The sequence below is a fragment of the Coregonus clupeaformis genome, chromosome 25 (assembly GCF_020615455.1).
Source record: "Coregonus clupeaformis isolate EN_2021a chromosome 25, ASM2061545v1, whole genome shotgun sequence".
NCBI classification, from domain to species: domain Eukaryota; kingdom Metazoa; phylum Chordata; class Actinopteri; order Salmoniformes; family Salmonidae; genus Coregonus; species Coregonus clupeaformis.
In genome coordinates, this window is record NC_059216.1 from 22,800,519 (window position 1) to 22,822,334 (window position 21,816).

At 38.1% G+C, this 21,816-nt stretch overlaps 25 non-coding genes across 25 annotated transcripts; all 25 read left to right on the top strand.

Annotated features, from left to right (window-relative positions):
* Window positions 1–721: 721 nt before the first annotated feature.
* Window positions 722–794, top strand: trnar-ucg. Its single transcript has one exon. It is a non-coding gene; the product is annotated as a tRNA-Arg (tRNA).
* A 1,017-nt stretch (window positions 795–1,811) lies between these two features.
* trnar-ucg lies at window positions 1,812–1,884 on the top strand. The gene has a single exon. It is a non-coding gene; the product is annotated as a tRNA-Arg (tRNA).
* Window positions 1,885–2,901: 1,017 nt separating this feature from the next.
* On the top strand, window positions 2,902–2,974 carry trnar-ucg. Its single transcript has one exon. It is a non-coding gene; the product is annotated as a tRNA-Arg (tRNA).
* A 472-nt stretch (window positions 2,975–3,446) lies between these two features.
* trnar-ucg lies at window positions 3,447–3,519 on the top strand. Its single transcript has one exon. It is a non-coding gene; the product is annotated as a tRNA-Arg (tRNA).
* A 1,017-nt stretch (window positions 3,520–4,536) lies between these two features.
* trnar-ucg lies at window positions 4,537–4,609 on the top strand. The gene has a single exon. It is a non-coding gene; the product is annotated as a tRNA-Arg (tRNA).
* A 472-nt stretch (window positions 4,610–5,081) lies between these two features.
* trnaq-uug lies at window positions 5,082–5,154 on the top strand. The gene has a single exon. It is a non-coding gene; the product is annotated as a tRNA-Arg (tRNA).
* Window positions 5,155–5,626: 472 nt separating this feature from the next.
* On the top strand, window positions 5,627–5,700 carry trnar-ucg. Its single transcript has one exon. It is a non-coding gene; the product is annotated as a tRNA-Arg (tRNA).
* Window positions 5,701–6,717: 1,017 nt separating this feature from the next.
* Window positions 6,718–6,790, top strand: trnar-ucg. Its single transcript has one exon. It is a non-coding gene; the product is annotated as a tRNA-Arg (tRNA).
* A 1,017-nt stretch (window positions 6,791–7,807) lies between these two features.
* Window positions 7,808–7,880, top strand: trnar-ucg. The gene has a single exon. It is a non-coding gene; the product is annotated as a tRNA-Arg (tRNA).
* Window positions 7,881–9,442: 1,562 nt separating this feature from the next.
* Window positions 9,443–9,515, top strand: trnaq-uug. Its single transcript has one exon. It is a non-coding gene; the product is annotated as a tRNA-Arg (tRNA).
* A 473-nt stretch (window positions 9,516–9,988) lies between these two features.
* trnar-ucg lies at window positions 9,989–10,061 on the top strand. The gene has a single exon. It is a non-coding gene; the product is annotated as a tRNA-Arg (tRNA).
* Window positions 10,062–10,533: 472 nt separating this feature from the next.
* trnar-ucg lies at window positions 10,534–10,606 on the top strand. The gene has a single exon. It is a non-coding gene; the product is annotated as a tRNA-Arg (tRNA).
* Window positions 10,607–11,078: 472 nt separating this feature from the next.
* Window positions 11,079–11,151, top strand: trnar-ucg. Its single transcript has one exon. It is a non-coding gene; the product is annotated as a tRNA-Arg (tRNA).
* Window positions 11,152–11,623: 472 nt separating this feature from the next.
* On the top strand, window positions 11,624–11,697 carry trnar-ucg. Its single transcript has one exon. It is a non-coding gene; the product is annotated as a tRNA-Arg (tRNA).
* A 472-nt stretch (window positions 11,698–12,169) lies between these two features.
* Window positions 12,170–12,242, top strand: trnar-ucg. The gene has a single exon. It is a non-coding gene; the product is annotated as a tRNA-Arg (tRNA).
* Window positions 12,243–12,714: 472 nt separating this feature from the next.
* trnar-ucg lies at window positions 12,715–12,787 on the top strand. Its single transcript has one exon. It is a non-coding gene; the product is annotated as a tRNA-Arg (tRNA).
* Window positions 12,788–13,804: 1,017 nt separating this feature from the next.
* Window positions 13,805–13,877, top strand: trnar-ucg. The gene has a single exon. It is a non-coding gene; the product is annotated as a tRNA-Arg (tRNA).
* A 1,019-nt stretch (window positions 13,878–14,896) lies between these two features.
* trnar-ucg lies at window positions 14,897–14,969 on the top strand. The gene has a single exon. It is a non-coding gene; the product is annotated as a tRNA-Arg (tRNA).
* A 472-nt stretch (window positions 14,970–15,441) lies between these two features.
* On the top strand, window positions 15,442–15,514 carry trnar-ucg. Its single transcript has one exon. It is a non-coding gene; the product is annotated as a tRNA-Arg (tRNA).
* A 1,560-nt stretch (window positions 15,515–17,074) lies between these two features.
* Window positions 17,075–17,147, top strand: trnar-ucg. The gene has a single exon. It is a non-coding gene; the product is annotated as a tRNA-Arg (tRNA).
* Window positions 17,148–17,619: 472 nt separating this feature from the next.
* trnar-ucg lies at window positions 17,620–17,692 on the top strand. Its single transcript has one exon. It is a non-coding gene; the product is annotated as a tRNA-Arg (tRNA).
* A 472-nt stretch (window positions 17,693–18,164) lies between these two features.
* trnar-ucg lies at window positions 18,165–18,237 on the top strand. The gene has a single exon. It is a non-coding gene; the product is annotated as a tRNA-Arg (tRNA).
* Window positions 18,238–18,709: 472 nt separating this feature from the next.
* On the top strand, window positions 18,710–18,782 carry trnar-ucg. Its single transcript has one exon. It is a non-coding gene; the product is annotated as a tRNA-Arg (tRNA).
* Window positions 18,783–20,334: 1,552 nt separating this feature from the next.
* On the top strand, window positions 20,335–20,416 carry trnar-ucg. The gene has a single exon. It is a non-coding gene; the product is annotated as a tRNA-Arg (tRNA).
* A 472-nt stretch (window positions 20,417–20,888) lies between these two features.
* On the top strand, window positions 20,889–20,961 carry trnar-ucg. Its single transcript has one exon. It is a non-coding gene; the product is annotated as a tRNA-Arg (tRNA).
* The last annotated feature ends 855 nt before the right edge of the window (window positions 20,962–21,816 follow it).

Here is a 21,816-nt window from a genome sequence, read left to right on the forward strand (position 1 = left end):
ACTGCGTGGCATAATGGATAAGGCGTCTGACTTCAAGAAAGAAGGTTGAGGGATAATGTCTCTTTGTAATTGTTCAATATGACTAGCTTTCCTCATTTTAAAAGGTTCCCAATTTCGCTACGTCTATTGTTGTACAGCAAAGGTTATACAATGTTTTATAGGACTTGGTAGAACAGACTGTGTGGCCTAATGGATAAGGCTTCTGATGTCGAATCAGAAGTTTGAGGGTTCGAGTCCCTTCGCTGTCATTTAGTTTCAACAGCTAAGCTCATTTGGACATGTTCCCAATGTCCCTAAATAAGAGACTGCTCTTGTTGCATGAAAAGCTAGGACATTGTTATATAGCTTTAATAATCTCAGACTGCGAGGCTTGAGAAATATTGCTTCTGATTCTGCTTCACAAGATTGAGATATAAAGTCCCTTTCGTAGTTGTTAAATATCCTTAGCTTTCCTCATTTAGATAGGTTTCCAATTTCCCTACATACGATATATCTCTTGTTGCCTGGAAAAGGAAGAACATTGTTATGGAGGTTTATTAATACAGACTGCGTGGCATGATGGATAAGGCGTCTGACTTCAAGAAAGAAGGTTGAGGGATAATGTCTCTTTGTAATTGTTCAATATGACTAGCTTTCCTCATTTGAAAAAGGTTCCCAATTTCGCTACGTCTATTGTTGTACAGCAAAGGTTATACAATATTTTATAGGACTTGGTAGAACAGACTGCGTGGCCTAATGGATAAGGCGTCTGACTTCGAATCAGAAGATTGAGGGTTCGAGTCCCTTCGCTGTCATTTAGTTTCAACAGCTATGCTCATTTGGACATGTTCCCAATGTCCCTAAATAAGAGACTGCTCTTGTTGCATGAAAAGCTAGGACATTGTTATATAGCTTTAATAATCTCAGACTGCGAGGCTTGAGAAATATTGCTTCTGATTCTGCTTCACAAGATTGAGATATAAAGTCCCTTTCGTAGTTGTTAAATATCCTTAGCTTTCCTCATTTAGATAGGTTTCCAATTTCCCTACATACGATATATCTCTTGTTGCCTGGAAAAGGAAGAACATTGTTATGGAGGTTTATTAATACAGACTGCGTGGCATAATGGATAAGGCGTCTGACTTCAAGAAAGAAGGTTGAGGGATAATGTCTCTTTGTAATTGTTCAATATGACTAGCTTTCCTCATTTTAAAAGGTTCCCAATTTCGCTACGTCTATTGTTGTACAGCAAAGGTTATACAATGTTTTATAGGACTTGGTAGAACAGACTGCGTGGCCTAATGGATAAGGCTTCTGACGTCGAATCAGAAGTTTGAGGGTTCGAGTCCCTTCGCTGTCATTTAGTTTCAACAGCTATGCTCATTTGGACATGTTCCCAATGTCCCTAAATAAGAGACTGCTCTTGTTGCATGAAAAGCTAGGACATTGTTATATAGCTTTAATAATCTCAGACTGCGAGGCTTGAGAAATATTGCTTCTGATTCTGCTTCACAAGATTGAGATATAAAGTCCCTTTCGTAGTTGTTAAATATCCTTAGCTTTCCTCATTTAGATAGGTTTCCAATTTCCCTACATACGATATATCTCTTGTTGCCTGGAAAAGGAAGAACATTGTTATGGAGGTTTATTAATACAGACTGCGTGGCATAATGGATAAGGCGTCTGACTTCAAGAAAGAAGGTTGAGGGATAATGTCTCTTTGTAATTGTTCAATATGACTAGCTTTCCTCATTTTAAAAGGTTCCCAATTTCGCTACGTCTATTGTTGTACAGCAAAGGTTATACAATGTTTTATAGGACTTGGTAGAACAGACTGCGTGGCCTAATGGATAAGGCGTCTGACTTCGAATCAGAAGTTTGAGGGTTCGAGTCCCTTCGCTGTCATTTAGTTTCAACAGCTATGCTCATTTGGACATGTTCCCAATGTCCCTAAATAAGAGACTGCTCTTGTTGCATGAAAAGCTAGGACATTGTTATATAGCTTTAATAATCTCAGACTGCGAGTCTTGAGAAATATTGCTTCTGATTCTGCTTCACAAGATTGAGATATAAAGTCCCTTTCGTAGTTGTTAAATATCCTTAGCTTTCCTCATTTAGATAGGTTTCCAATTTCCCTACATACGATATATCCCTTGTTGCCTGGAAAAGGAAGAACATTGTTATGGAGGTTTATTAATACAGACTGCGTGGCATGATGGATAAGGCGTCTGACTTCAAGAAAGAAGGTTGAGGGATAATGTCTCTTTGTAATTGTTCAATATGACTAGCTTTCCTCATTTTAAAAGGTTCCCAATTTCGCTACGTCTATTGTTGTACAGCAAAGGTTATACAATGTTTTATAGGACTTGGTAGAACAGACTGCGTGGCCTAATGGATAAGGCTTCTGACATCGAATCAGAAGTTTGAGGGTTCGAGTCCCTTCGCTGTCATTTAGTTTCAACAGCTATGCTCATTTGGACATGTTCTCAATGTCCCTAAATAAGAGACTGCTCTTGTTGCGTGAAAAGCTAGGACATTGTTATATAGCTTTAATAATCTCAGACTGCGAGGCTTGAGAAATATTGCTTCTGATTCTGCTTCACAAGATTGAGATATAAAGTCCCTTTCGTAGTTGTTAAATATCCTTAGCTTTCCTCATTTAGATAGCTTTCCAATTTCCCTACATACGATATATCTCTTGTTGCCTGGAAAAGGAAGAACATTGTTATGGAGGTTTATTAATACAGACTGCGTGGCATAATGGATAAGGCGTCTGACTTCAAGAAAGAAGGTTGAGGGATAATGTCTCTTTGTAATTGTTCAATATGACTAGCTTTCCTCATTTTAAAAGGTTCCCAATTTCGCTACGTCTATTGTTGTACAGCAAAGGTTATACAATGTTTTATAGGACTTGGTAGAACAGACTGCGTGGCCTAATGGATAAGGCGTCTGACTTCGAATCAGAAGTTTGAGGGTTCGAGTCCCTTCGCTGTCATTTAGTTTCAACAGCTATGCTCATTTGGACATGTTCTCAATGTCCCTAAATAAGAGACTGCTCTTGTTGCGTGAAAAGCTAGGACATTGTTATATAGCTTTAATAATCTCAGACTGCGAGGCTTGAGAAATATTGCTTCTGATTCTGCTTCACAAGATTGAGATATAAAGTCCCTTTCGTAGTTGTTAAATATCCTTAGCTTTCCTCATTTAGATAGCTTTCCAATTTCCCTACATACGATATATCTCTTGTTGCCTGGAAAAGGAAGAACATTGTTATGGAGGTTTATTAATACAGACTGCGTGGCATAATGGATAAGGCGTCTGACTTCAAGAAAGAAGGTTGAGGGATAATGTCTCTTTGTAATTGTTCAATATGACTAGCTTTCCTCATTTTAAAAGGTTCCCAATTTCGCTACGTCTATTGTTGTACAGCAAAGGTTATACAATGTTTTATAGGACTTGGTAGAACAGACTGCGTGGCCTAATGGATAAGGCGTCTGACTTCGAATCAGAAGTTTGAGGGTTCAAGTCCCTTCGCTGTCATTTAGTTTCAACAGCTATGCTCATTTGGACATGTTCCCAATGTCCCTAAATAAGAGACTGCTCTTGTTGCATGAAAAGCTAGGACATTGTTATATAGCTTTAATAATCTCAGACTGCGAGGCTTGAGAAATATTGCTTCTGATTCTGCTTCACAAGATTGAGATATAAAGTCCCTTTCGTAGTTGTTAAATATCCTTAGCTTTCCTCATTTAGATAGCTTTCCAATTTCCCTACATACGATATATCTCTTGTTGCCTGGAAAAGGAAGAACATTGTTATGGAGGTTTATTAATACAGACTGCGTGGCATGATGGATAAGGCGTCTGACTTCAAGAAAGAAGGTTGAGGGATAATGTCTCTTTGTAATTGTTCAATATGACTAGCTTTCCTCATTTTAAAAGGTTCCCAATTTCGCTACGTCTATTGTTGTACAGCAAAGGTTATACAATGTTTTATAGGACTTGGTAGAACAGACTGCGTGGCCTAATGGATAAGGCTTCTGACGTCGAATCAGAAGTTTGAGGGTTCGAGTCCCTTCGGTGTCATTTAGTTTCAACAGCTATGCTCATTTGGACTTGTTCTCAATGTCCCTAAATAAGAGACTGCTCTTGTTGCATGAAAAGCTAGGACATTGTTATATAGCTTTAATAATCTCAGACTGCGAGTCTTGAGAAATATTGCTTCTGATTCTGCTTCACAAGATTGAGATATAAAGTCCCTTTCGTAGTTGTTAAATATCCTTAGCTTTCCTCATTTAGATAGGTTTCCAATTTCCCTACATACGATATATCTCTTGTTGCCTGGAAAAGGAAGAAGATTGTTATGGAGGTTTATTAATACAGACTGCGTGGCATAATGGATAAGGCGTCTGACTTCAAGAAAGAAGGTTGAGGGATAATGTCTCTTTGTAATTGTTCAATATGACTAGCTTTCCTCATTTTAAAAGGTTCCCAATTTCGCTACGTCTATTGTTGTACAGCAAAGGTTATACAATGTTTTATAGGACTTGGTAGAACAGACTGCGTGGCCTAATGGATAAGGCGTCTGACTTCGAATCAGAAGATTGAGGGTTCGAGTCCCTTCGCTGTCATTTAGTTTCAACAGCTATGCTCATTTGGACATGTTCCCAATGTCCCTAAATAAGAGACTGCTCTTGTTGCATGAAAAGCTAGGACATTGTTATATAGCTTTAATAATCTCAGACTGCGAGGCTTGAGAAATATTGCTTCTGATTCTGCTTCACAAGATTGAGATATAAAGTCCCTTTCGTAGTTGTTAAATATCCTTAGCTTTCCTCATTTAGATAGGTTTCCAATTTCCCTACATACGATATATCTCTTGTTGCCTGGAAAAGGAAGAACATTGTTATGGAGGTTTATTAATACAGACTGCGTGGCATAATGGATAAGGCGTCTGACTTCAAGAAAGAAGGTTGAGGGATAATGTCTCTTTGTAATTGTTCAATATGACTAGCTTTCCTCATTTTAAAAGGTTCCCAATTTCGCTACGTCTATTGTTGTACAGCAAAGGTTATACAATGTTTTATAGGACTTGGTAGAACAGACTGCGTGGCCTAATGGATAAGGCTTCTGACTTCGAATCAGAAGATTGAGGGTTCGAGTCCCTTCGCTGTCATTTAGTTTCAACAGCTATGCTCATTTGGACATGTTCCCAATGTCCCTAAATAAGAGACTGCTCTTGTTGCATGAAAAGCTAGGACATTGTTATATAGCTTTAATAATCTCAGACTGCGAGGCTTGAGAAATATTGCTTCTGATTCTGCTTCACAAGATTGAGATATAAAGTCCCTTTCGTAGTTGTTAAATATCCTTAGCTTTCCTCATTTAGATAGGTTTCCAATTTCCCTACATACGATATATCTCTTGTTGCCTGGAAAAGGAAGAACATTGTTATGGAGGTTTATTAATACAGACTGCGTGGCATAATGGATAAGGCGTCTGACTTCAAGAAAGAAGGTTGAGGGATAATGTCTCTTTGTAATTGTTCAATATGACTAGCTTTCCTCATTTTAAAAGGTTCCCAATTTCGCTACGTCTATTGTTGTACAGCAAAGGTTATACAATGTTTTATAGGACTTGGTAGAACAGACTGCGTGGCCTAATGGATAAGGCTTCTGACTTCGAATCAGAAGATTTGAGGGTTCAAGTCCCTTCGCTGTCATTTAGTTTCAACAGCTATGCTCATTTGGACATGTTCCCAATGTCCCTAAATAAGAGACTGCTCTTGTTGCATGAAAAGCTAGGACATTGTTATATAGCTTTAATAATCTCAGACTGCGAGGCTTGAGAAATATTGCTTCTGATTCTGCTTCACAAGATTGAGATATAAAGTCCCTTTCGTAGTTGTTAAATATCCTTAGCTTTCCTCATTTAGATAGGTTTCCAATTTCCCTACATACGATATATCTCTTGTTGCCTGGAAAAGGAAGAACATTGTTATGGAGGTTTATTAATACAGACTGCGTGGCATAATGGATAAGGCGTCTGACTTCAAGAAAGAAGGTTGAGGGATAATGTCTCTTTGTAATTGTTCAATATGACTAGCTTTCCTCATTTTAAAAGGTTCCCAATTTCGCTACGTCTATTGTTGTACAGCAAAGGTTATACAATGTTTTATAGGACTTGGTAGAACAGACTGCGTGGCCTAATGGATAAGGCTTCTGACGTCGAATCAGAAGTTTGAGGGTTCGAGTCCCTTCGCTGTCATTTAGTTTCAACAGCTATGCTCATTTGGACATGTTCCCAATGTCCCTAAATAAGAGACTGCTCTTGTTGCATGAAAAGCTAGGACATTGTTATATAGCTTTAATAATCTCAGACTGCGAGGCTTGAGAAATATTGCTTCTGATTCTGCTTCACAAGATTGAGATATAAAGTCCCTTTCGTAGTTGTTAAATATCCTTAGCTTTCCTCATTTAGATAGGTTTCCAATTTCCCTACATACGATATATCTCTTGTTGCCTGGAAAAGGAAGAACATTGTTATGGAGGTTTATTAATACAGACTGCGTGGCATAATGGATAAGGCGTCTGACTTCAAGAAAGAAGGTTGAGGGATAATGTCTCTTTGTAATTGTTCAATATGACTAGCTTTCCTCTTTTTAAAAGGTTCCCAATTTCGCTACGTCTATTGTTGTACAGCAAAGGTTATACAATATTTTATAGTACTTGGTAGAACAGACTGTGTGGCCTAATGGATAAGGCGTCTGACTTCGAATCAGAAGATTGAGGGTTCGAGTCCCTTCACTGTCATTTAGTTTCAACAGCTATGCTCATTTGGACATGTTCTCAATGTCCCTAAATAAGAGACTGCTCTTGTTGCATGAAAAGCTAGGACATTGTTATATAGCTTTAATAATCTCAGACTGCGAGGCTTGAGAAATATTGCTTCTGTTTCTGCTTCACAAGATTGAGATATAAAGTCCCTTTCGTAGTTGTTAAATATCCTTAGCTTTCCTCATTTAGATAGGTTTCCAATTTCCCTACATACGATATATCTCTTGTTGCCTGGAAAAGGAAGAACATTGTTATGGAGGTTTATTAATACAGACTGCGTGGCATGATGGATAAGGCGTCTGACTTCAAGAAAGAAGGTTGAGGGATAATGTCTCTTTGTAATTGTTCAATATGACTAGCTTTCCTCATTTTAAAAGGTTCCCAATTTCGCTACGTCTATTGTTGTACAGCAAAGGTTATACAATGTTTTATAGGACTTGGTAGAACAGACTGCGTGGCCTAATGGATAAGGCTTCTGACGTCGAATCAGAAGTTTGAGGGTTCAAGTCCCTTCGCTGTCATTTAGTTTCAACAGCTATGCTCATTTGGACATGTTCTCAATGTCCCTAAATAAGAGACTGCTCTTGTTGCGTGAAAAGCTAGGACATTGTTATATAGCTTTAATAATCTCAGACTGCGAGGCTTGAGAAATATTGCTTCTGATTCTGCTTCACAAGATTGAGATATAAAGTCCCTTTCGTAGTTGTTAAATATCCTTAGCTTTCCTCATTTAGATAGGTTTCCAATTTCCCTACATACGATATATCTCTTGTTGCCTGGAAAAGGAAGAACATTGTTATGGAGGTTTATTAATACAGACTGCGTGGCATAATGGATAAGGCGTCTGACTTCAAGAAAGAAGGTTGAGGGATAATGTCTCTTTGTAATTGTTCAATATGACTAGCTTTCCTCATTTTAAAAGGTTCCCAATTTCGCTACGTCTATTGTTGTACAGCAAAGGTTATACAATATTTTATAGGACTTGGTAGAACAGACTGTGTGGCCTAATGGATAAGGCGTCTGACTTCGAATCAGAAGATTGAGGGTTCGAGTCCCTTCGCTGTCATTTAGTTTCAACAGCTAAGCTCATTTGGACATGTTCCCAATGTCCCTAAATAAGAGACTGCTCTTGTTGCATGAAAAGCTAGGACATTGTTATATAGCTTTAATAATCTCAGACTGCGAGGCTTGAGAAATATTGCTTCTGATTCTGCTTCACAAGATTGAGATATAAAGTCCCTTTCGTAGTTGTTAAATATCCTTAGCTTTCCTCATTTAGATAGGTTTCCAATTTCCCTACATACGATATATCTCTTGTTGCCTGGAAAAGGAAGAACATTGTTATGGAGGTTTATTAATACAGACTGCGTGGCATAATGGATAAGGCGTCTGACTTCAAGAAAGAAGGTTGAGGGATAATGTCTCTTTGTAATTGTTCAATATGACTAGCTTTCCTCATTTTAAAAGGTTCCCAATTTCGCTACGTCTATTGTTGTACAGCAAAGGTTATACAATGTTTTATAGGACTTGGTAGAACAGACTGCGTGGCCTAATGGATAAGGCTTCTGACGTCGAATCAGAAGTTTGAGGGTTCGAGTCCCTTCGCTGTCATTTAGTTTCAACAGCTATGCTCATTTGGACATGTTCCCAATGTCCCTAAATAAGAGACTGCTCTTGTTGCATGAAAAGCTAGGACATTGTTATATAGCTTTAATAATCTCAGACTGCGAGGCTTGAGAAATATTGCTTCTGATTCTGCTTCACAAGATTGAGATATAAAGTCCCTTTCGTAGTTGTTAAATATCCTTAGCTTTCCTCATTTAGATAGGTTTCCAATTTCCCTACATACGATATATCTCTTGTTGCCTGGAAAAGGAAGAACATTGTTATGGAGGTTTATTAATACAGACTGCGTGGCATAATGGATAAGGCGTCTGACTTCAAGAAAGAAGGTTGAGGGATAATGTCTCTTTGTAATTGTTCAATATGACTAGCTTTCCTCATTTTAAAAGGTTCCCAATTTCGCTACGTCTATTGTTGTACAGCAAAGGTTATACAATGTTTTATAGGACTTGGTAGAACAGACTGCGTGGCCTAATGGATAAGGCTTCTGACGTCGAATCAGAAGTTTGAGGGTTCAAGTCCCTTCGCTGTCATTTAGTTTCAACAGCTAAGCTCATTTGGACATGTTCCCAATGTCCCTAAATAAGAGACTGCTCTTGTTGCGTGAAAAGCTAGGACATTGTTATATAGCTTTAATAATCTCAGACTGCGAGGCTTGAGAAATATTGCTTCTGTTTCTGCTTCACAAGATTGAGATATAAAGTCCCTTTCGTAGTTGTTAAATATCCTTAGCTTTCCTCATTTAGATAGCTTTCCAATTTCCCTACATACGATATATCTCTTGTTGCCTGGAAAAGGAAGAACATTGTTATGGAGGTTTATTAATACAGACTGCGTGGCATAATGGATAAGGCGTCTGACTTCAAGAAAGAAGGTTGAGGGATAATGTCTCTTTGTAATTGTTCAATATGACTAGCTTTCCTCATTTTAAAAGGTTCCCAATTTCGCTACATCTATTGTTGTACAGCAAAGGTTATACAATGTTTTATAGGAATTGGTAGAACAGACTGCGTGGCCTAATGGATAAGGCGTCTGACTTCGAATCAGAAGTTTGAGGGTTCGAGTCCCTTCGCTGTCATTTAGTTTCAACAGCTATGCTCATTTGGACATGTTCTCAATGTCCCTAAATAAGAGACTGCTCTTGTTGCGTGAAAAGCTAGGACATTGTTATATAGCTTTAATAATCTCAGACTGCGAGGCTTGAGAAATATTGCTTCTGATTCTGCTTCACAAGATTGAGATATAAAGTCCCTTTCGTAGTTGTTAAATATCCTTAGCTTTCCTCATTTAGATAGGTTTCCAATTTCCCTACATACGATATATCTCTTGTTGCCTGGAAAAGGAAGAACATTGTTATGGAGGTTTATTAATACAGACTGCGTGGCATAATGGATAAGGCGTCTGACTTCAAGAAAGAAGGTTGAGGGATAATGTCTCTTTGTAATTGTTCAATATGACTAGCTTTCCTCATTTTTAAAAGGTTCCCAATTTCGCTACGTCTATTGTTGTACAGCAAAGGTTATACAATATTTTATAGGACTTGGTAGAACAGACTGCGTGGCCTAATGGATAAGGCGTCTGACTTCGAATCAGAAGATTGAGGGTTCGAGTCCCTTCGCTGTCATTTAGTTTCAACAGCTATGCTCATTTGGACATGTTCCCAATGTCCCTAAATAAGAGACTGCTCTTGTTGCATGAAAAGCTAGGACATTGTTATATAGCTTTAATAATCTCAGACTGCGAGGCTTGAGAAATATTGCTTCTGATTCTGCTTCACAAGATTGAGATATAAAGTCCCTTTCGTAGTTGTTAAATATCCTTAGCTTTCCTCATTTAGATAGGTTTCCAATTTCCCTACATACGATATATCTCTTGTTGCCTGGAAAAGGAAGAACATTGTTATGGAGGTTTATTAATACAGACTGCGTGGCATAATGGATAAGGCGTCTGACTTCAAGAAAGAAGGTTGAGGGATAATGTCTCTTTGTAATTGTTCAATATGACTAGCTTTCCTCATTTTAAAAGGTTCCCAATTTCGCTACGTCTATTGTTGTACAGCAAAGGTTATACAATGTTTTATAGGACTTGGTAGAACAGACTGCGTGGCCTAATGGATAAGGCGTCTGACTTCGAATCAGAAGATTGAGGGTTCAAGTCCCTTCGCTGTCATTTAGTTTCAACAGCTATGCTCATTTGGACATGTTCTCAATGTCCCTAAATAAGAGACTGCTCTTGTTGCATGAAAAGCTAGGACATTGTTATATAGCTTTAATAATCTCAGACTGCGAGGCTTGAGAAATATTGCTTCTGATTCTGCTTCACAAGATTGAGATATAAAGTCCCTTTCGTAGTTGTTAAATATCCTTAGCTTTCCTCATTTAGATAGGTTTCCAATTTCCCTACATACGATATATCTCTTGTTGCCTGGAAAAGGAAGAACATTGTTATGGAGGTTTATTAATACAGACTGCGTGGCATAATGGATAAGGCGTCTGACTTCAAGAAAGAAGGTTGAGGGATAATGTCTCTTTGTAATTGTTCAATATGACTAGCTTTCCTCATTTTAAAAGGTTCCCAATTTCGCTACGTCTATTGTTGTACAGCAAAGGTTATACAATGTTTTATAGGACTTGGTAGAACAGACTGCGTGGCCTAATGGATAAGGCGTCTGACTTCGAATCAGAAGTTTGAGGGTTCGAGTCCCTTCGCTGTCATTTAGTTTCAACAGCTATGCTCATTTGGACATGTTCCCAATGTCCCTAAATAAGAGACTGCTCTTGTTGCATGAAAAGCTAGGACATTGTTATATAGCTTTAATAATCTCAGACTGCGAGGCTTGAGAAATATTGCTTCTGATTCTGCTTCACAAGATTGAGATATAAAGTCCCTTTCGTAGTTGTTAAATATCCTTAGCTTTCCTCATTTAGATAGGTTTCCAATTTCCCTACATACGATATATCTCTTGTTGCCTGGAAAAGGAAGAACATTGTTATGGAGGTTTATTAATACAGACTGCGTGGCATAATGGATAAGGCGTCTGACTTCAAGAAAGAAGGTTGAGGGATAATGTCTCTTTGTAATTGTTCAATATGACTAGCTTTCCTCATTTTAAAAGGTTCCCAATTTCGCTACGTCTATTGTTGTACAGCAAAGGTTATACAATGTTTTATAGGACTTGGTAGAACAGACTGCGTGGCCTAATGGATAAGGCTTCTGACTTCGAATCAGAAGATTTGAGGGTTCAAGTCCCTTCGCTGTCATTTAGTTTCAACAGCTATGCTCATTTGGACATGTTCCCAATGTCCCTAAATAAGAGACTGCTCTTGTTGCATGAAAAGCTAGGACATTGTTATATAGCTTTAATAATCTCAGACTGCGAGGCTTGAGAAATATTGCTTCTGATTCTGCTTCACAAGATTGAGATATAAAGTCCCTTTCGTAGTTGTTAAATATCCTTAGCTTTCCTCATTTAGATAGGTTTCCAATTTCCCTACATACGATATATCTCTTGTTGCCTGGAAAAGGAAGAACATTGTTATGGAGGTTTATTAATACAGACTGCGTGGCATAATGGATAAGGCGTCTGACTTCAAGAAAGAAGGTTGAGGGATAATGTCTCTTTGTAATTGTTCAATATGACTAGCTTTCCTCATTTTAAAAGGTTCCCAATTTCGCTACGTCTATTGTTGTACAGCAAAGGTTATACAATGTTTTATAGGACTTGGTAGAACAGACTGCGTGGCCTAATGGATAAGGCGTCTGACTTCGAATCAGAAGTTTGAGGGTTCAAGTCCCTTCGCTGTCATTTAGTTTCAACAGCTAAGCTCATTTGGACATGTTCCCAATGTCCCTAAATAAGAGACTGCTCTTGTTGCATGAAAAGCTAGGACATTGTTATATAGCTTTAATAATCTCAGACTGCGAGGCTTGAGAAATATTGCTTCTGATTCTGCTTCACAAGATTGAGATATAAAGTCCCTTTCGTAGTTGTTAAATATCCTTAGCTTTCCTCATTTAGATAGCTTTCCAATTTCCCTACATACGATATATCTCTTGTTGCCTGGAAAAGGAAGAACATTGTTATGGAGGTTTATTAATACAGACTGCGTGGCATAATGGATAAGGCGTCTGACTTCAAGAAAGAAGGTTGAGGGATAATGTCTCTTTGTAATTGTTCAATATGACTAGCTTTCCTCATTTTAAAAGGTTCCCAATTTCGCTACGTCTATTGTTGTACAGCAAAGGTTATACAATGTTTTATAGGACTTGGTAGAACAGACTGCGTGGCCTAATGGATAAGGCGTCTGACTTCGAATCAGAAGATTGAGGGTTCAAGTCCCTTCGCTGTCATTTAGTTTCAACAGCTAAGCTCATTTGGACATGTTCCCAATGTCCCTAAATAAGAGACTGCTCTTGTTGCATGAAAAGCTAGGACATTGTTATATAGCTTTAATAATCTCAGACTGCGAGGCTTGAGAAATATTGCTTCTGATTCTGCTTCACAAGATTGAGATATAAAGTCCCTTTCGTAGTTGTTAAATATCCTTAGCTTTCCTCATTTAGATAGGTTTCCAATTTCCCTACATACGATATATCTCTTGTTGCCTGGAAAAGGAAGAACATTGTTATGGAGGTTTATTAATACAGACTGCGTGGCATAATGGATAAGGCGTCTGACTTCAAGAAAGAAGGTTGAGGGATAATGTCTCTTTGTAATTGTTCAATATGACTAGCTTTCCTCATTTTAAAAGGTTCCCAATTTCGCTACGTCTATTGTTGTACAGCAAAGGTTATACAATGTTTTATAGGACTTGGTAGAACAGACTGCGTGGCCTAATGGATAAGGCTTCTGACGTCGAATCAGAAGTTTGAGGGTTCAAGTCCCTTCGCTGTCATTTAGTTTCAACAGCTAAGCTCATTTGGACATGTTCCCAATGTCCCTAAATAAGAGACTGCTCTTGTTGCATGAAAAGCTAGGACATTGTTATATAGCTTTAATAATCTCAGACTGCGAGGCTTGAGAAATATTGCTTCTGTTTCTGCTTCACAAGATTGAGATATAAAGTCCCTTTCGTAGTTGTTAAATATCCTTAGCTTTCCTCATTTAGATAGCTTTCCAATTTCCCTACATACGATATATCTCTTGTTGCCTGGAAAAGGAAGAACATTGTTATGGAGGTTTATTAATACAGACTGCGTGGCATAATGGATAAGGCGTCTGACTTCAAGAAAGAAGGTTGAGGGATAATGTCTCTTTGTAATTGTTCAATATGACTAGCTTTCCTCATTTTAAAAGGTTCCCAATTTCGCTACGTCTATTGTTGTACAGCAAAGGTTATACAATATTTTATAGGACTTGGTAGAACAGACTGCGTGGCCTAATGGATAAGGCGTCTGACTTCGAATCAGAAGATTGAGGGTTCGAGTCCCTTCGCTGTCATTTAGTTTCAACAGCTATGCTCATTTGGACATGTTCCCAATGTCCCTAAATAAGAGACTGCTCTTGTTGCATGAAAAGCTAGGACATTGTTATATAGCTTTAATAATCTCAGACTGCGAGGCTTGAGAAATATTGCTTCTGATTCTGCTTCACAAGATTGAGATATAAAGTCCCTTTCGTAGTTGTTAAATATCCTTAGCTTTCCTCATTTAGATAGCTTTCCAATTTCCCTACATACGATATATCTCTTGTTGCCTGGAAAAGGAAGAACATTGTTATGGAGGTTTATTAATACAGACTGCGTGGCATAATGGATAAGGCGTCTGACTTCAAGAAAGAAGGTTGAGGGATAATGTCTCTTTGTAATTGTTCAATATGACTAGCTTTCCTCATTTTTAAAAGGTTCCCAATTTCGCTACGTCTATTGTTGTACAGCAAAGGTTATACAATGTTTTATAGGACTTGGTAGAACAGACTGCGTGGCCTAATGGATAAGGCTTCTGACTGTCGAATCAGAAGTTTGAGGGTTCGAGTCCCTTCGCTGTCATTTAGTTTCAACAGCTATGCTCATTTGGACATGTTCTCAATGTCCCTAAATAAGAGACTGCTCTTGTTGCGTGAAAAGCTAGGACATTGTTATATAGCTTTAATAATCTCAGACTGCGAGGCTTGAGAAATATTGCTTCTGATTCTGCTTCACAAGATTGAGATATAAAGTCCCTTTCGTAGTTGTTAAATATCCTTAGCTTTCCTCATTTAGATAGGTTTCCAATTTCCCTACATACGATATATCTCTTGTTGCCTGGAAAAGGAAGAACATTGTTATGGAGGTTTATTAATACAGACTGCGTGGCATAATGGATAAGGCGTCTGACTTCAAGAAAGAAGGTTGAGGGATAATGTCTCTTTGTAATTGTTCAATATGACTAGCTTTCCTCATTTTAAAAGGTTCCCAATTTCGCTACGTCTATTGTTGTACAGCAAAGGTTATACAATATTTTATAGGACTTGGTAGAACAGACTGCGTGGCCTAATGGATAAGGCGTCTGACTTCGAATCAGAAGATTGAGGGTTCGAGTCCCTTCGCTGTCATTTAGTTTCAACAGCTATGCTCATTTGGACATGTTCCCAATGTCCCTAAATAAGAGACTGCTCTTGTTGCATGAAAAGCTAGGACATTGTTATATAGCTTTAATAATCTCAGACTGCGAGGCTTGAGAAATATTGCTTCTGATTCTGCTTCACAAGATTGAGATATAAAGTCCCTTTCGTAGTTGTTAAATATCCTTAGCTTTCCTCATTTAGATAGGTTTCCAATTTCCCTACATACGATATATCTCTTGTTGCCTGGAAAAGGAAGAACATTGTTATGGAGGTTTATTAATACAGACTGCGTGGCATAATGGATAAGGCGTCTGACTTCAAGAAAGAAGGTTGAGGGATAATGTCTCTTTGTAATTGTTCAATATGACTAGCTTTCCTCATTTTAAAAGGTTCCCAATTTCGCTACGTCTATTGTTGTACAGCAAAGGTTATACAATGTTTTATAGGACTTGGTAGAACAGACTGCGTGGCCTAATGGATAAGGCGTCTGACTTCGAATCAGAAGATTGAGGGTTCGAGTCCCTTCGCTGTCATTTAGTTTCAACAGCTAAGCTCATTTGGACATGTTCCCAATGTCCCTAAATAAGAGACTGCTCTTGTTGCATGAAAAGCTAGGACATTGTTATATAGCTTTAATAATCTCAGACTGCGAGGCTTGAGAAATATTGCTTCTGATTCTGCTTCACAAGATTGAGATATAAAGTCCCTTTCGTAGTTGTTAAATATCCTTAGCTTTCCTCATTTAGATAGATTTCCAATTTCCCTACATACGATATATCTCTTGTTGCCTGGAAAAGGAAGAACATTGTTATGGAGGTTTATTAATACAGACTGCGTGGCATAATGGATAAGGCGTCTGACTTCAAGAAAGAAGGTTGAGGGATAATGTCTCTTTGTAATTGTTCAATATGACTAGCTTTCCTCATTTTAAAAGGTTCCCAATTTCGCTACGTCTATTGTTGTACAGCAAAGGTTATACAATGTTTTATAGGACTTGGTAGAACAGACTGCGTGGCCTAATGGATAAGGCTTCTGACGTTGAATCAGAAGTTTGAGGGTTCAAGTCCCTTCGCTGTCATTTAGTTTCAACAGCTAAGCTCATTTGGACATGTTCTCAATGTCCCTAAATAAGAGACTGCTCTTGTTGCGTGAAAAGCTAGGACATTGTTATATAGCTTTAATAATCTCAGACTGCGAGGCTTGAGAAATATTGCTTCTGTTTCTGCTTCACAAGATTGAGATATAAAGTCCCTTTCGTAGTTGTTAAATATCCTTAGCTTTCCTCATTTAGATAGGTTTCCAATTTCCCTACATACGATATATCTCTTGTTGCCTGGAAAAGGAAGAACATTGTTATGGAGGTTTATTAATACAGACTGCGTGGCATAATGGATAAGGCGTCTGACTTCAAGAAAGAAGGTTGAGGGATAATGTCTCTTTGTAATTGTTCAATATGACTAGCTTTCCTCATTTTAAAAGGTTCCCAATTTCGCTGTCTATTGTTGTACAGCAAAGGTTATACAATATTTTATAGGACTTGGTAGAACAGACTGTGTGGCCTAATGGATAAGGCGTCTGACTTCGAATCAGAAGTTTGAGGGTTCGAGTCCCTTTGCTATCATTTAGTTTCAACAGCTAAGCTCATTTGGACATGTTCCCAATGTCCCTAAATAAGAGACTGCTCTTGTTGCATGAAAAGCTAGGACATTGTTATATAGCTTTAATAATCTCAGACTGCGAGGCTTGAGAAATATTGCTTCTGATTCTGCTTCACAAGATTGAGATATAAAGTCCCTTTCGTAGTTGTTAAATATCCTTAGCTTTCCTCATTTAGATAGCTTTCCAATTTCCCTACATACGATATATCTCTTGTTGCCTGGAAAAGGAAGAACATTGTTATGGAGGTTTATTAATACAGACTGCGTGGCATAATGGATAAGGCGTCTGACTTCAAGAAAGAAGGTTGAGGGATAATGTCTCTTTGTAATTGTTCAATATGACTAGCTTTCCTCATTTTAAAAGGTTCCCAATTTCGCTACGTCTATTGTTGTACAGCAAAGGTTATACAATGTTTTATAGGACTTGGTAGAACAGACTGCGTGGCCTAATGGATAAGGCTTCTGACTTCGAATCAGAAGATTGAGGGTTCGAGTCCCTTCGCTGTCATTTAGTTTCAACAGCTATGCTCATTTGGACATGTTCCCAATGTCCCTAAATAAGAGACTGCTCTTGTTGCATGAAAAGCTAGGACATTGTTATATAGCTTTAATAATCTCAGACTGCGAGGCTTGAGAAATATTGCTTCTGATTCTGCTTCACAAGATTGAGATATAAAGTCCCTTTCGTAGTTGTTAAATATCCTTAGCTTTCCTCATTTAGATAGCTTTCCAATTTCCCTACATACGATATATCTCTTGTTGCCTGGAAAAGGAAGAACATTGTTATGGAGGTTTATTAATACAGACTGCGTGGCATAATGGATAAGGCGTCTGACTTCAAGAAAGAAGGTTGAGGGATAATGTCTCTTTGTAATTGTTCAATATGACTAGCTTTCCTCATTTTAAAAGGTTCCCAATTTCGCTACGTCTATTGTTGTACAGCAAAGGTTATACAATGTTTTATAGGACTTGGTAGAACAGACTGCGTGGCCTAATGGATAAGGCGTCTGACTTCGAATCAGAAGTTTGAGGGTTCGAGTCCCTTCGCTGTCATTTAGTTTCAACAGCTATGCTCATTTGGACATGTTCTCAATGTCCCTAAATAAGAGACTGCTCTTGTTGCGTGAAAAGCTAGGACATTGTTATATAGCTTTAATAATCTCAGACTGCGAGGCTTGAGAAATATTGCTTCTGATTCTGCTTCACAAGATTGAGATATAAAGTCCCTTTCGTAGTTGTTAAATATCCTTAGCTTTCCTCATTTAGATAGCTTTCCAATTTCCCTACATACGATATATCTCTTGTTGCCTGGAAAAGGAAGAACATTGTTATGGAGGTTTATTAATACAGACTGCGTGGCATAATGGATAAGGCGTCTGACTTCAAGAAAGAAGGTTGAGGGATAATGTCTCTTTGTAATTGTTCAATATGACTAGCTTTCCTCATTTTAAAAGGTTCCCAATTTCGCTACGTCTATTGTTGTACAGCAAAGGTTATACAATGTTTTATAGGACTTGGTAGAACAGACTGCGTGGCCTAATGGATAAGGCGTCTGACTTCGAATCAGAAGTTTGAGGGTTCGAGTCCCTTCGCTGTCATTTAGTTTCAACAGCTAAGCTCATTTGGACATGTTCCCAATGTCCCTAAATAAGAGACTGCTCTTGTTGCATGAAAAGCTAGGACATTGTTATATAGCTTTAATAATCTCAGACTGCGAGGCTTGAGAAATATTGCTTCTGATTCTGCTTCACAAGATTGAGATATAAAGTCCCTTTCGTAGTTGTTAAATATCCTTAGCTTTCCTCATTTAGATAGCTTTCCAATTTCCCTACATACGATATATCTCTTGTTGCCTGGAAAAGGAAGAACATTGTTATGGAGGTTTATTAATACAGACTGCGTGGCATAATGGATAAGGCGTCTGACTTCAAGAAAGAAGGTTGAGGGATAATGTCTCTTTGTAATTGTTCAATATGACTAGCTTTCCTCATTTTAAAAGGTTCCCAATTTCGCTACGTCTATTGTTGTACAGCAAAGGTTATACAATGTTTTATAGGACTTGGTAGAACAGACTGCGTGGCCTAATGGATAAGGCTTCTGACTTCGAATCAGAAGTTTGAGGGTTCGAGTCCCTTCGCTGTCATTTAGTTTCAACAGCTATGCTCATTTGGACATGTTCTCAATGTCCCTAAATAAGAGACTGCTCTTGTTGCGTGAAAAGCTAGGACATTGTTATATAGCTTTAATAATCTCAGACTGCGAGGCTTGAGAAATATTGCTTCTGATTCTGCTTCACAAGATTGAGATATAAAGTCCCTTTCGTAGTTGTTAAATATCCTTAGCTTTCCTCATTTAGATAGGTTTCCAATTTCCCTACATACGATATATCTCTTGTTGCCTGGAAAAGGAAGAACATTGTTATGGAGGTTTATTAATACAGACTGCGTGGCATGATGGATAAGGCGTCTGACTTCAAGAAAGAAGGTTGAGGGATAATGTCTCTTTGTAATTGTTCAATATGACTAGCTTTCCTCATTTTAAAAGGTTCCCAATTTCGCTACGTCTATTGTTGTACAGCAAAGGTTATACAATATTTTATAGGACTTGATAGAACAGACTGCGTGGCCTAATGGATAAGGCTTCTGACGTCGAATCAGAAGTTTGAGGGTTCGAGTCCCTTCGCTGTCATTTAGTTTCAACAGCTATGCTCATTTGGACATGTTCTCAATGTCCCTAAATAAGAGACTGCTCTTGTTGCGTGAAAAGCTAGGACATTGTTATATAGCTTTAATAATCTCAGACTGCGAGGCTTGAGAAATATTGCTTCTGATTCTGCTTCACAAGATTGAGATATAAAGTCCCTTTCGTAGTTGTTAAATATCCTTAGCTTTCCTCATTTAGATAGCTTTCCAATTTCCCTACATACGATATATCTCTTGTTGCCTGGAAAAGGAAGAACATTGTTATGGAGGTTTATTAATACAGACTGCGTGGCATAATGGATAAGGCGTCTGACTTCAAGAAAGAAGGTTGAGGGATAATGTCTCTTTGTAATTGTTCAATATGACTAGCTTTCCTCATTTTAAAAGGTTCCCAATTTCGCTACGTCTATTGTTGTACAGCAAAGGTTATACAATGTTTTATAGGACTTGGTAGAACAGACTGCGTGGCCTAATGGATAAGGCTTCTGACGTCGAATCAGATGTTTGAGGGTTCGAGTCCCTTCGCTGTCATTTAGTTTCAACAGCTATGCTCATTTGGACATGTTCTCAATGTCCCAAATAAGAGACTGCTCTTGTTGCGTGAAAAGCTAGGACATTGTTATATAGCTTTAATAATCTCAGACTGCGAGTCTTGAGAAATATTGCTTCTGATTCTGCTTCACAAGATTGAGATATAAAGTCCCTTTCGTAGTTGTTAAATATCCTTAGCTTTCCTCATTTAGATAGGTTTCCAATTTCCCTACATACGATATATCTCTTGTTGCCTGGAAAAGGAAGAACATTGTTATGGAGGTTTATTAATACAGACTGCGTGGCATAATGGATAAGGCGTCTGACTTCAAGAAAGAAGGTTGAGGGATAATGTCTCTTTGTAATTGTTCAATATGACTAGCTTTCCTCATTTTAAAAGGTTCCCAATTTCGCTACGTCTATTGTTGTACAGCAAAGGTTATACAATATTTTATAGGACTTGGTAGAACAGACTGTGTGGCCTAATGGGTAAGGCGTCTGACTTCGAATCAGAAGATTGAGGGTTCGAGTCCCTTCGCTATCATTTAGTTTAAACAGCTAAGCTCATTTGGACATGTTCCCAATGTCCCTAAATAAGAGACTGCTCTTGTTGCATGAAAAGCTAGGACATTGTTATATAGCTTTAATAATCTCAGACTGCGAGTCTTGAGAAATATTGCTTCTGATTCTGCTTCACAAGATTGAGATATAAAGTCCCTTTCGTAGTTGTTAAATATCCTTAGCTTTCCTCATTTAGATAGGTTTCCAATTTCCCTACATACGATATATCTCTTGTTGCCTGGAAAAGGAAGAACATTGTTATGGAGGTTTATTAATACAGACTGCGTGGCATAATGGATAAGGCGTCTGACTTCAAGAAAGAAGGTTGAGGGATAATGTCTCTTTGTAATTGTTCAATATGACTAGCTTTCCTCATTTTAAAAGGTTCCCAATTTCGCTACGTCTATTGTTGTACAGCAAAGGTTATACAATGTTTTATAGGACTTGGTAGAACAGACTGCGTGGCCTAATGGATAAGGCGTCTGACTTCGAATCAGAAGATTGAGGGTTCGAGTCCCTTCGCTGTCATTTAGTTTCAACAGCTAAGCTCATTTGGACATGTTCCCAATGTCCCTAAATAAGAGACTGCTCTTGTTGCGTGAAAAGCTAGGACATTGTTATATAGCTTTAATAATCTCAGACTGCGAGGCTTGAGAAATATTGCTTCTGATTCTGCTTCACAAGATTGAGATATAAAGTCCCTTTCGTAGTTGTTAAATATCCTTAGCTTTCCTCATTTAGATAGGTTTCCAATTTCCCTACATACGATATATCTCTTGTTGCCTGGAAAAGGAAGAACATTGTTATGGAGGTTTATTAATACAGACTGCGTGGCATAATGGATAAGGCGTCTGACTTCAAGAAAGAAGGTTGAGGGATAATGTCTCTTTGTAATTGTTCAATATGACTAGCTTTCCTCATTTTAAAAGGTTCCCAATTTCGCTACGTCTATTGTTGTACAGCAAAGGTTATACAATGTTTTATAGGACTAGGTTGAACAGACTGCGTGGACTAATGGATAAGGCTTCTGATGTCGAATCAGATGTTTGAGGGTTCGAGTCCCTTCGCTGTCATTTAGTTTCAACAGCTATGCTCATTTGGACATGTTCTCAATGTCCCAAATAAGAGACTGCTCTTGTTGCGTGAAAAGTTAGGACATTGTTATATAGCTTAAATAATAACAGACTGCGAGTCTTGAGAAATATTGCTTCTGATTCTGCTTCACAAGATTGAGATATAAAGTCCCTTTCGTAGTTGTTAAATATCCTTAGCTTTCCTCATTTAGATAGGTTTCCAATTTCCCTACATACGATATATCTCTTGTTGCCTGGAAAAGGAAGAACATTGTTATGGAGGTTTATTAATACAGACTGCGTGGCATAA